General features: G+C 37.3%; 1 protein-coding gene across 3 annotated transcripts in view; it reads right to left on the minus strand.

Moving 5' to 3' along the window:
* The window catches only part of GRIK2 (glutamate receptor, ionotropic, kainate 2), a 960,410-nt gene that overhangs the window by 746,343 nt on the left and 201,131 nt on the right, over positions 1 to 12,936 (minus strand). The gene's annotated exons all lie outside the window — the stretch shown is intronic.

Consider the following 12,936-nt stretch of genomic DNA (forward strand, 5'->3'; position numbering starts at 1 on the left):
TGCTGACCTTGCGGTTTGCAGTCCGATTCGCAACCACTACACTATCAGGGTTCCTGCCTGGTAACAGGTAAGCATTTAGCTGTTAAATAATAGGTCAGCTGTTCAAATGTAACCAGTAGCTCTTTGGAAGAAAGACCTGACAATCTGTTTCCATAAAGATTACAGCCAATAAAACATTATGGAGGAAGTTCTATTACTCTGACACATGAAGTTGCTATGAGTCAGAATTGACTCTAGGGCACCCAACAACAGTGACAACAATCTAAACACAAGGAATCCTTGGGTGGAAGAAACAGGTAAGCATTTAACTAGCTTTAGAGATGGCAGTTGAAGCCCATCAGAGGGACCTCAGAAGACAAGCCTATAATTTGGTTTCTGAAAGGTTCACCCTAGAAGAAAAGCCTCAAGTTAATATCGACACTTTGACTTCCAATAGATCTACTAGGTCTATTATTCTGGTATAGAAGAAAATTAGATTAAAATCTAACAAAAAGTGGTCTTCAAGGAGTCACATTGATTTTTAGCCTGCAACAGATGCTCTTCCAGGTAAACAGAAGATCTACTATTTTCCAGGTTTGTTCTTTTTTTTTAAGTTTTTATTGTGAATTGAGTGGTAGTTTACATGGGAGGACATCAACTTTACATTCATCCTAATCATAGCAATATTACAATCCCCCCCATGCAGGTTTGCTCTTCTTGTGCATATGTGCTTGTATTTTGGAAGGTTTTGAGCTTATCTGATCCTAAGAATGCATTCAAATAGCAAAGAGAGAAGAGAATGCAATTTTCCATAAAATATTGTATTTTTTTCCTTGTATGGATTAACATATATGAGTTGTTGTCAGGTGCCATCAAGTCAGTACCGACTCATAGCAACCTTATGCTCAGCAGAATGAAACACTGCTGGATTCTGGGCCAACCTCACTACTGTTGCCATGCTTGAGTCTATTGATGCTGCCACTTGGCCAATTCATCTCGTTGGGGGTCTTCCATATATGAGTTGTTGTTGTTATTGTTGTTAAGTGCTGTCGAGTTGGTTCCGACCCATAGCGACCCTGTACAGTGTTTCCGAGGCTGTAAATCTTTACGGGAGCAGAAAGCCTCATCTTTCTCCCACGGAGAGTAGGTGCCATCAATTGATTTATTGTCTTATTTTACTCTGGTGTGGCTCTGTGGGTCAATGCGTCAGACTGCAAAGCCATTTGAACTGCAAGGTCTGTGGTTCAAGCTCACCAGCTGTTCCTCGGAAACCCTATACAGGGTCTCTATGTGTCAGAATAGACTCTACGGCATTTAACAACAACAATGTAGAGAGTAGAGTCCTGGTGTGACACTGTGGGTTAATGTGCCAGATTGCAAAGTCATCTGAACTGCAAGGTTAGAGGTTCAAGCTCACCAGCAGCTCCTTGGAAATTCAATATAGGGTCACCACACATCAGAACAGACTCGATGGCACTTAACAACAACACCAATGTAAAGAATTTACCTTGGAGGCCAGGATGACCAAACTTCATCTCTCATACTTTGGACATATTATCAGAGGGGACCAGTTGCTGGAGAAGAATATCATGTTTGGTAAGGTGGAGGGTCAGAGAAAAAGAGGAAAACCCCCAGTGAGATGGATTGGCAAAGTGGCAGCATCAATGGACTCAAGAGTGGCAACAGTTGTGAGGTTGGCCCAGGACCAGGTAGTGTTTTGTTCTGTTGTGAACAGGGTTGCTATGAGTCAGTACTGACTCAATGGCACCTAACAACAACAAAATGTAAAAAGACTTTGAATAATGCAGGAATAATCAAAACACAAGGAACCCTGGTGGTGCAACAGTTAAGTGCTTCTTCAAACCTACCCAGCACCCATGGGGGAGAAATACCTGGAAATCTATTTCCATAAAGATCACAGCCCAGAAAATCCTATGGAGGAAGTTCTCCTACTTCGACACATGAGGTCACCATGAGTCAGAATTGACTCAAGGGCACCCAACAACAATGACAACAATCTAAGCACAAAGAGTCCTTGGGTAGTACAGACTGTTAGTACTAAACTAGCTTAAAATATTGCAGTTCAAACCCATCTAGAGGGGCTTCAGAAGACATGCTTGGAGCTCTGCTTCTGACTGGCTACAACCTTAAAAACCCTTTGGAGTAATTCTGCTTCACACATGTTGTTGTGGCTGACAGGTGCCTTGGGGTCAATCCTGACTCACATTCGTCCTATGCACAGCAGAAAGAAACACTTCCTGATCCTGTGCCCTCCTCACCACTGTGATGTCTCAGCCCACTGTTACTGCCACTGTGACAATCCATCTCATTGGGGTCTTCCTCTTTTTCAATGACTCTAAACTGTACCAAACATGATGTCGTTCTCCAGGGATTGGCCCCTCCTGCCAACATGTCCAAAGTACTAGTTCCTCCTTCTTGCTTCTAAAGAGCATTCTGGTTTTATTTGTTTCAAGACAGATTTATTTATTCTTCTGACAGTACATGGTACTTTAAAAATTATTAACAAACACTATAATTCAAATGCATCAATTCTTCTGTTGTCTTTGCTATTCATTGTCCAACTTTGAAATGCATATGAGGCAATTGAAAACATCATGGGTTGGGTCAGGCATACCTTAGTCCTTAAACTGACATCTTTGATTTTGAACTCTTCAAAGAGGTCTTGGGCAGCAGATTTGTCTCATAAAATATGTCATTTGATTTCTTGACTGCTGCTTCCATGAGTCTTGACTGTGGATCCAAGCAAAATGAAGTCTTTGACAAGTTCAATCTTTTCTCCATTTTTTGTGGTGTTGTTTATTGGTCCAGTAGTACAGATTTTCATTTTCTTTACATTGAGATGCAATCAAAACTGAAGACCTTAGGCTTTGATCTTCATCAGCAAGCGTTTCAAGTCCTGTTTGCTTCCAGCAAACAAGATTGTGTCATCTGCACATCACAGTGAGTCTTTCTCTAATCCTGATGCCAAATTCTTCTTCATATAATCTATTTTCTCACATTATTTGCTCAGTGTACACAATGACTATGTATGATGAAAAGACAGAAGTCCAGTGTATACCTTTCCTGATTTTAAACCATTTAGTACCCCCTTGTTCTGTTCTAACAATTGACTCTTAGACTGTGTACAAGTTCCTCATAAGCAAAATTAAGTGTTCTGAAATAATCATTATTTTCAATTTACCCATAATTTGCTATGATCAACACAGTCAAAAGCTTTTGCATAGTCAATCAAACACAAGTAAACATCTTTCTGGTATCCTCTGCTTTTAGCTAAGATCCAACTGAAATCAGCAATGATGCCCCTTGTTCCATGTTCTCTTCGGAATCTGGCTTGAATTACTGGTAGCTGCTTCTTGAAGTACTGATGCAACCATTTTCATATTTATCTTAAGCAAAATTTTACTTGCGTATGATAATAATAATATTGTTCAATGATTTCTTCATTCCATTAAGTAATCTTTCTTTGCAATAGGCACAAACATGGATTTCTTACAATAAGATGGCTAAGTAACTGTTTTTCAAATTTCTTGGTATAGACAAGTGAGTGCTTCCAACACTAATTATGCACACAGCAACTAACAATAACAACAATCTAAGTTGTCAAGGACTTCATTCTTCCTGGATCAACTATCAACACTCATGGAAGCAGCAGGCAAGAAATCAAAGGACGTATCTCATTAGGCAAATCTACTGCACAAGACCTTTTGAAAGTGTTAGAGAGCAGAGATGTCAGCTTGAAGACTAAGGTGTGCCTTAATCTGACCTAAGCCATGGTATTTTTAATAACATTATATGCATGTGAAAGCTGGACAGTGAATAAGGAAGACCGTAGAAGAATTGATGCCTTTGAGTTATGGTGTTGGAGGAGTATAATGAAAGTGCCATGGGCTACCAAAAGAACCAACAGATCTGTGTTGGAAGAAGTGCAGCCAGAGTGCTCCTTGGAGGCTAGGATGGCTAAACTTCGTCTCTCATACTTCAGACATACTGTCAGGAGGGATCAGTCATTGGAGAAGGATATCATGTTTGGTAGGGTGGAGGGTCAGAGAAAAGAGGAAGACCCCCAGCTAGATGGATTGGCCAAGTGGCAGCATCAATGGGCTCAAGCGTGGCAACAATAGTGATGTTGGCTCAGGATCGGGAAATGTTTTGTTCTGCTGTGCATAAGGTTGCTATGAGTTGGTACCTACTCGATGGCACCTAACAACAACAACTGAGAGTCACTGGGTCAATGACATGCTAAATTATGTCCTTTTCTTTATTGAAGGTGGTCCAATAAACTTCTAAGCTGTATTATTTAAATTCATTCATTCTTTGTTTCAGCGCATATTGACTACACAAAATGCTATGTGTAGCAGAGCACACACTGCACACAATTCTTGACTTCAAGGAATTCTATCTGGGGAGATAGAATACACATTTCCTTAGCCTCTCCTTCAGGCAACTCTTGACTCATTCCATCCTTCACTACACTTTCAACAAGTCCTGGTGTGGGACTGTAGGATGGCAAGGTCAGTTTGAACTGACCTTCCTCGGCTGCAAAAGGGCTTGGTGTTCCATTGCTGGGAGAACCTCAACCTGGCCATGCTGGGGGAGTAGTTCGAGGTCGTCTGTTCAAACTCAACAGTCACTCCTAGAAAACATTGTACGGGATCATTTTGAGTCGTAACTGACTCAATGACACTTACCAACAAGTATGATTGAAGGAGCTCTGGTAGTGTAGTGGCTACGAATCAGGCTGCTAATGTCAAGGTCAGCAGTTCAAAACTACCAGTCATAGGTGTCTCTTCCACCTACTTCACTCTCTCTGTTCTGGCTACCAAAGTATTATGACTTAATTTAGTTCCATCAGGTTATGTTCACATGTATTTGAATACATACAGGGATATAAAGCCTTTGTTTTGTTTCTAATTTTATTTTGTTGCTGTTGTTGACAATATCCACAGCAAAGCTACACCAATTCAACAGTTTCTACATGTACTATTTAGTGACACTTGATTACATTCTTCAAGTTGTGCCCCCATTCTCACCCTTCTTTTCTGAGTTGTTCCTTCCCAGTAACATAAACACACTGTTCCCTATGCTTCCTGTCTAATCTTCCAAGTTGCTGTTGTCAGTTTGATCCCATATAGCTCCTTCTTAAAAGTGCACAGTGCTGAAGGCAGACATTCCGTACTAGTTAAGCTAAACTATTATTTGATCTTAAGATGCTCTCAGGGGATATTTTTGGCTTACGGTTTAAAGATGGATCTCTGGACCACAGTTTCAAAGGGTGGGAATGTTAGATGGAAAGGTTTGGAAATGAGTTGTTAACGAGTAGTCCACAAATTCTGCTACTGAAATTCAAAGCTCTGTGATTTTCATCTTTCTCAAGGCTTAATTTCAGTTTTCTATTCAGTTCTGAAAACTACAGATATTTTTCCAAGGATTACATTTTTGTTACTTACACTAGTCAAATCATTGTCTGTTGCCAGTGATAAGCACTGGACTGGTAGCCTCAAGGTCAACAGTACAAACCCAGAGTTACTCTCAGAAATCTTATATGAGTCAGAACCTACCCAAACACACACAAGAACAACAACTGTAGAATAGTAGGATTACATTCTTTAGCATTGGCTCAGAAAGACAGATGTTCTGAGCCTAATTTTTCCTGGATTCTTCACTCAAGCAAAATTTTCAGTGATTGTTCAATATAATGATATCATTTTGGATTCATAGAAACTTGGAATAGAATGTACTGTAAGACATAATCATCCAGTCTTCCACTCTCTTCTTCTGAGCATCTCCATTACATAAACATAGAACTGCTTCTTGAATACATCCACTGATAGGGAACTCACACTGCAAAAGACACATAGCTCCAATTTTGAAAGATTCTAGTTGTCAAGAAGGCTTGGCATTTAGCTAACATCTGCTTCCTCATAAATTTTCATCTTGAAACATTTCTGTGAACATTATGTTTTTTGCCATTTTCTACAAAGGTCTAAACTTAATTAGACACTTACAGTATCAACCAGTCTTCTTAAATGATCTAAATAAATTACCAAAATAGATTCAAAATCCTGTTAAATGGATTTTGAAAAGAATGTTCATCTTCACAAATGATAACTTTGACCACCAAAAAATCGACATGTTTGAATCTCTATTGAAAGACCAGGTGAAAACTGCTAAACAGTGCTGACCTTTCATGATAAGCTGTCAAGAAAAGAAATATTTCTTGGCAAATAGGCCAGATTCAAAGGCCAAATATCAGTGGATATACATTCACCCAGCAATATTGAATATGATTCAATGAATCCTGGAGTTGTCAAAAATTTCAGAAATCAAAAAACTAATACCCCATGATTTTTTACTACTAGGAAACTGAGACTTGAGCTTAGGAATTAACTTCTCTTTTCTAAGTAAAGTCTTTGCCACTTTTTGAAAAATCAGAGGTCAGAGGTAGAAATTCTGCTGTATTAAGACATGAGAAAACCCTACAGCTAAACAGTTATTATTTTTCTTGTACAGACATGACTTGAGAATTGAGTTTCTTTATAACACAACTATCTGTAATGCAAAGTATGAGAACCACCCCCCCCCAAAAAAAAATTACTGTACTTGAGAGATATATCATACTAGCAAAGAAAATAAGTCGATGCCCACAAGAAACCCACATGATGACATGGGGACCATGATTTGTTATTGCTCCTTCTAAATAGATGACTTTATTGAAAAGACCTCAATGTTGCACTTTAAAACTTATAATGTGTGGTGATAAACTATAGAAATTTCAAATATTTAATTTTTTTATGAGTTAGTCACACACACAAATATATATATATAAAATAAAAGTCTTCAAGTATTCAGATTATCCTCTGTCTTTGATTTTCATAATAGCATCACTAGTGTTCTGAAATTTCAGATGAAGTTTTAAGTATTTTACATTTTATAGCTATGCCTATCAGGATTGCCTTTTCTTTATGGAATGTACTATTAGCAAATATTTACATATTTCTGATATGTATTACTAGTAGAATGTAGTATGATATGATCTTTGTTAAGAAGTGGATAATATTGAATTATTTAGATTTACTATCTAGAACAGAAGTGAATTGCCTCTCAGAATCTCTTGCTTTTTTCTTCAAGAAGACTGCTACCCACAAAGCCAGTCATTAAAATTCACCAGCCACTTCTCAGAAACCCTATAGTTGTCGTTATGAGTTGGAACCGACTTGACAACAGCACCTACCTCTAGTAAGAAATAACAGTTCAATTTCTTTGTCTCTAAGCATGATTATTCGCTGATTGACTCAATATTCTTTAATTAACTTGATAAACTCTGAAACTCTTTTCCCTCTACACACCAGCATCTTTACTTAGACTTTACTGTATCTATTATGTTTAAAGTGTAACAATAACCACACTTAGCCTCAGACTGTTGTTGCTTTGTGGCATTAAGTCTGTTGTGACTCACAGTAACCCTATAAGACAAACTAGAACTGCTCTCTAGTGTTTCCTGGGCTATAATCATTATGGGGGCAGATGGCCATGACTTTTCTCCTTAGGAGTTGCTGGGTGTGTTCCATTGGCTGACTTTTCAGTGAGTGGCCAAAAGCATACCCATTGTATCACCAGGGCTCCTTTTAGCCTTCTAGTCTAGCTCAGCATTGTCAAGCGCATCAAACTTGACCAGGAAGACTTTGGGCAGCAAAAATAAATGTTATCAAACACATTCATCCAAGTATGTGTATCTTATTTATAAGGCAAATTTCAGACCATGACTCAGAGCCTATCCATTCTTGTTAACATTTCTGATCTATTCTTGTAGATAAGAAATAGTAATTAGATTAATAATATGAAGAAGGCACAAGGGCATCAGTGAGAGTACACTAGACTGAAAGGACCTATTGTAGCCCCCTGGGACATGTAGAGGAAATATAAACTGGGGCCATCTGTGGGTTACAGAAAAATACAAAAATAACTATAGCATGCTGTGAAGAAAAGTCTTAAATATGTTTAATGCAACATGTATAAGAAAGTCAAGTATGGTTTGCAGTCCAGGCCTTATCTTACAGAGCCACTGAACTCCTCTCATATTTAATATGAAAATTTATCTTCTACAAAATGTCCTATTGTTGCTGTTACTAATGTTTAAAATAGAGATTTTAATTATATGGGGAAAAATTACATTGAAAACATGTCATATTCCATGGTATTCTCAGATAATGGACAATAACATTTATAAAAACAGACCAAGGGAATTTCTGGAACTGCACTTTAATCTCAAATTTATGTGTATACCTGAGTGTCCATCTGCCATCACTGAACTGAGACTGATTCTGTATCATAAGTAATGTAATTGAGCACCATATAGAATTGAGACAGTAAAAGTCCTACAAATATAAACCATCAGTATGCTTTACAATAATAACATAAAACTGAAATTATTCTGTAAGCAAAAGATGCTAAGTTATGATGTGTTATTATCAAGAGTCTTGCTGGCTTCAAATGTTGTCATGGTTGTGCACACTTCCTTGTTTCCATGGTAATAAGTAGTTCCCTTTATTACAGCTTATATTGCAGTCAGTCTAAACCTGAATATTTCATCTCAATTATATTTCAGAATTCTTTATGCAAATAATACTATGCAGCTGCTTTTAGGAAAATCTTAGTGTGACAGTCACTTGCTAAGCGATCACTGCTCACAGTAAAGTGTTCCCTCTAGCACTGCTGAGTTGTTTTGTTTGATGGTAGTGGCATATATAAAACAGGTCACAGGAAAACAGGAGGCTTACGTTCCTTCTCCAGCTGTGTCACTGATTATTTGTGGAGGTCACCTAACAACTCTAAGTCTACTTCTTCAATTAATCATTGATGGGAAGTATTATTGCTAGCTCTGCTAACTTCATAGGACACTTTGAAATCCTCTCAAGGCCTTCTATCTTGCCAAGATTATCATTCTTTCTCTGTGGCACAGAGGTCCAGCTGGCCACAAACACTGAACATAGATTTAAAAAAAAAACAAAACCAAATCACTGAAAAGGCATTGCTCTCTGCCTCTGTCACTTCCTGCAATCTTGACTCCCTCATTTGCATAAATACATGCGGTCACTCTTATTCTGGAACATCAACAATTGATTAAAATGCCTGTTAGTTTTTATATATAGACTCTTGGGAAATAGCAGTGAACCCAGTCTGTCCAGAACCAATGTTAATTAAATAAAAAAAATATATATCTCCATTAATTTGTCAACAAAATGGAAGTAAAAGATATATAAATTACATTTTAGTAACGATTGAAAAGAATGGTTCATATTTAATTACTCTTGTTAAGTGCCATCAAGTGAGTTCTGACTCATAGTGAACCTATATAGGGTTTCTGAGGCTGTAAATCTTTGCAGTGGCTTCATCTTTCTCTGATGGAGCAGCTGGTGGGTTCAAACCATCAGCCGTATATGTCGCAATCCTGTGCTTATCTTACAGAGTCACCACACTCTATTAATATTTAATATGAAATGCAAACTTAAAGGCAGCAACATATGGAGCCCAAAGTGCTCCATAGGAATAAGTGGATCAATTACAGAAGTATTTTAATTTCCTCTGGCCCTCTTGGGTATTGTTTAGAGTTCTATCTGAATAATATACTGACTATAATTGCAGAGACCTAAAGTAATCAACATACCTCAATGCATCTTAAGCTATTTCACAGTACACCAATAGTATATTTCTCACCTCAAATGCCTTATATTTAGAAGTGTAATATTTTTCTCTTCAAATGAAGAAAAATTATATGTGCAATATTCATGATAATGTCATGCTCAATTAGACTGTAATAATACAGTTTTGATTAAAATTAGAAAAATTGGCCTTTAGCTTAGAATTATTACTCAGTTGAACAAGTTCTCACTGAAGAAAAAATTTCAATATTCAAAATTATAAAAATCTAATTATAAATCAAAATAAAAAACCACAATGCCAAACCCACTGCTGACAAGTCAATTCTGACTTATTGCCAATCCAAGTGTACAGAGTAGGTTGTATTTCTTAGCGATTTCAAGACTGTGACCTTCCAGAATCAAATTGCTAAGCCTATCTTCCAAGGTATCACAGATAGGGTTCTAATCACCAACATTTTGATTACTATCAGAGCATTTAACCATATGTACAAACCAGGGACTCTTACAACCAAATATAGGTTCATAAATATCTGTCCACAAATATTAAACATAATTCTTGAGCAGATGTAAAATAATATTATTTCTTAAAACATAAAATACATTGTATTGAACCTAATAAAGTAAGACAATTAGAATAAAAGAAATGTAATGCTTGTGACTTGCCTAAGTATCTTCCTTGTTTGTTTCTGTGCTGTCCTCCCAACACCCAATTCCACATTAAGAGAAAACTGATTTCATTCAGAAAATCCTACAGTATAGGGTTATTCACAAGAAGACAGACATGCTGCAACGAATAAGAGCTATACCTAATACTCTAAAGCTCATTCTTGGAAATTATTTTTTTTGAAACTCAAATACATTTTTTCTATATTAATAGCATTATATCTAAGATGTTAGGAGTCCTGGTGTGGCTCTGTGGACTAATGCACCCAGACTGCAAAATTGTTTGAACTGCAAGTTTAAAAATTGTTTGAACAAACAAGCTCACCAGCTGCTCCTTGGAAACCCTATACCAGGTCGCAATGGTTAGGAATCAACTCAATGGCACTTAACAACAACAACAACATCTAAGATATTGTAGAAGCTAGATTATCTTGGATGTATAACATGAATAGAGCACATTGAAGCAAGGTAAGTTATTTCTGAACACCTTGTCTTATCAAAAAATACCAGGAGGTTTACAAAGCAAGTTCATGAGAAACAGTCTTCTTTACCCTTTCAAGATGTTAATGAAACAAATGACAAATGGAATTATTGATAGGTAATTTTTGTACATATGCAAGTTCAAGCTGAAGCTGAAGAAAATGAAAACCAATCCACAACAGCCAAAATACTGGAAGTACAAAAAAGTACTCAAAATACAACCTTGAGTATATACTAGCTGAATTTAGAAACCATTTCAAGAATGCATTTGGCACAGTGAACAGTGGTGACTGAAGACCAGAGGAGTTGGGCAGTGGTATCAATGACATCATGCATGAAGAAAGCAAAATGTCCTAAAAAGATAGGAGAGATGGGAAACACCAATATGGATGTTAGAAGATACTCTGAAACTTGCTCTTAAATAGAGCATAAATCAAGTAAATGGAAGAAATGAAGTAAAAGAGTTGAACAAAAGATTTCAAAAGACTGCTTGAGAAAACAAAGTAAACAACGTAAAGTATTATCGTATCTAAAGACCTGGAAATAAAAACATAAGGGAAGAACACATTCAGCACTTCTCAAACTGAAAGAACAGAAGAATAATTAATTCAAGGCTCAACTTGTATTGTTAAAGAATTCTATGAGTAAAATGCTGAGCATCAAAAGAAGTTGGAAGGAATATACAGAATCACTGTATCAAAATGAATTGGTCTACATTAAACCATTTCAAGTGGTAGAATATGATAAAGAACGGGCGGTACTGAAGAAGTCCAGGCTACACTGAAGACATTGGCAAAAACAAAACAACCAGATTTCAGGAACTTACAGAATATCAATTGAGATGTTTCAACAAGCAAATGCAATGCTGAAAGCACATCGTCATCCTTGCCAAGAAATGTGACAGACCTTACCAGCTGGAAGAGACTAATATCTGTACCATTCCAACGAAAGGTGACCTAACAGAATGTGCAAATTACCAGACAATATTATTAAGTAAATTTTTGCTTAAGACAATTCAAAAAAGGTTGCAGCAGTACATAGAAAGGAAGCTGCTAGAAATGCAAGCATGATACAGAAGGTGTGGAATGAGAGATATCATTACTGATGTCAGATGGATCTTGGCTGAAAGCAGAGGATACGTGAAAGATATATACTTGTGTTTTATTTACTATGTGTCTAATTGACTGTGTGAACCATAACAAACTATGGATAACATTGCAAGGAATTGAAATTCCAAAACACATTATTTTGTTCCTGTAGAACCAGTACACAGACCAACAGGCAGTCATTCAAAGAGAATAAGGGAATTGTTGTTGTTAAGTGCTGTCAAATTGGTTCTGAAACTTAGTAACCCTATACAGGGCTTCTACAGAGCTGCTGATGAGCTTGAACTACAAATCTTGCAGATCAAACCAACTTTGCAGTCCAGCACATTAACCCACAGTGCCACACCAGGACACTAAACAAGGAAAGACTGAGTAGTTTAAAAACCAGGGAAAATATATTCCATCTATATGCTGACCAAATAATTCAAGAAGCTGGAGTATATGAAGAAGAGCACAATAAGAGAGGAGGGAGACACATTAACAAGTTATAGTATGCAGATGGCAAAACCTTGTTTTCTGAAAATGAAGAGGACTTAACATACTGATGAAGCTCAAACACTACAGCCTTCAGTAAGGATTTGTTGTGTTGTTGTTAGGTACCATTGAGTCAGTACCGACTCATAGTGCACAAAAGAATGAAATACTGCCCAGTCCTGGGCCAATCTCACAATTGTTGTCATGCTTCATTGATGCTGCCACTTGGCCAATCCATCTCTCTGAGGGTCTTCCTCTTTTTCTCTGACCCTCCACTTTACCAAACATGATATGCCTATCCAGTGATTGGTCCCTCCTGATAATATATCCGGAGTATGAGAGACGAAGTTTGGTCATCCTGGCCTCCAAGGAGCAAACTCTGGCTGCACTTCTTCCAACATAGGTCTGTTTGTTCTTTTGGCAGCCCATGACACCTTCAATACTCTCCTCCAAAACCATAACTCAAATGCATCAATTCTTCTATGGTCTTCCTTATTCACTGTCCAACTTTTGCATGCATATCAGATTATTGAAAATACCATGGCTTGGGTCAG

The sequence above is a fragment of the Chrysochloris asiatica genome, unplaced genomic scaffold (genome assembly GCF_000296735.1).
Source record: "Chrysochloris asiatica unplaced genomic scaffold, ChrAsi1.0 scaffold00084, whole genome shotgun sequence".
NCBI lineage: Eukaryota > Metazoa > Chordata > Mammalia > Afrosoricida > Chrysochloridae > Chrysochloris > Chrysochloris asiatica.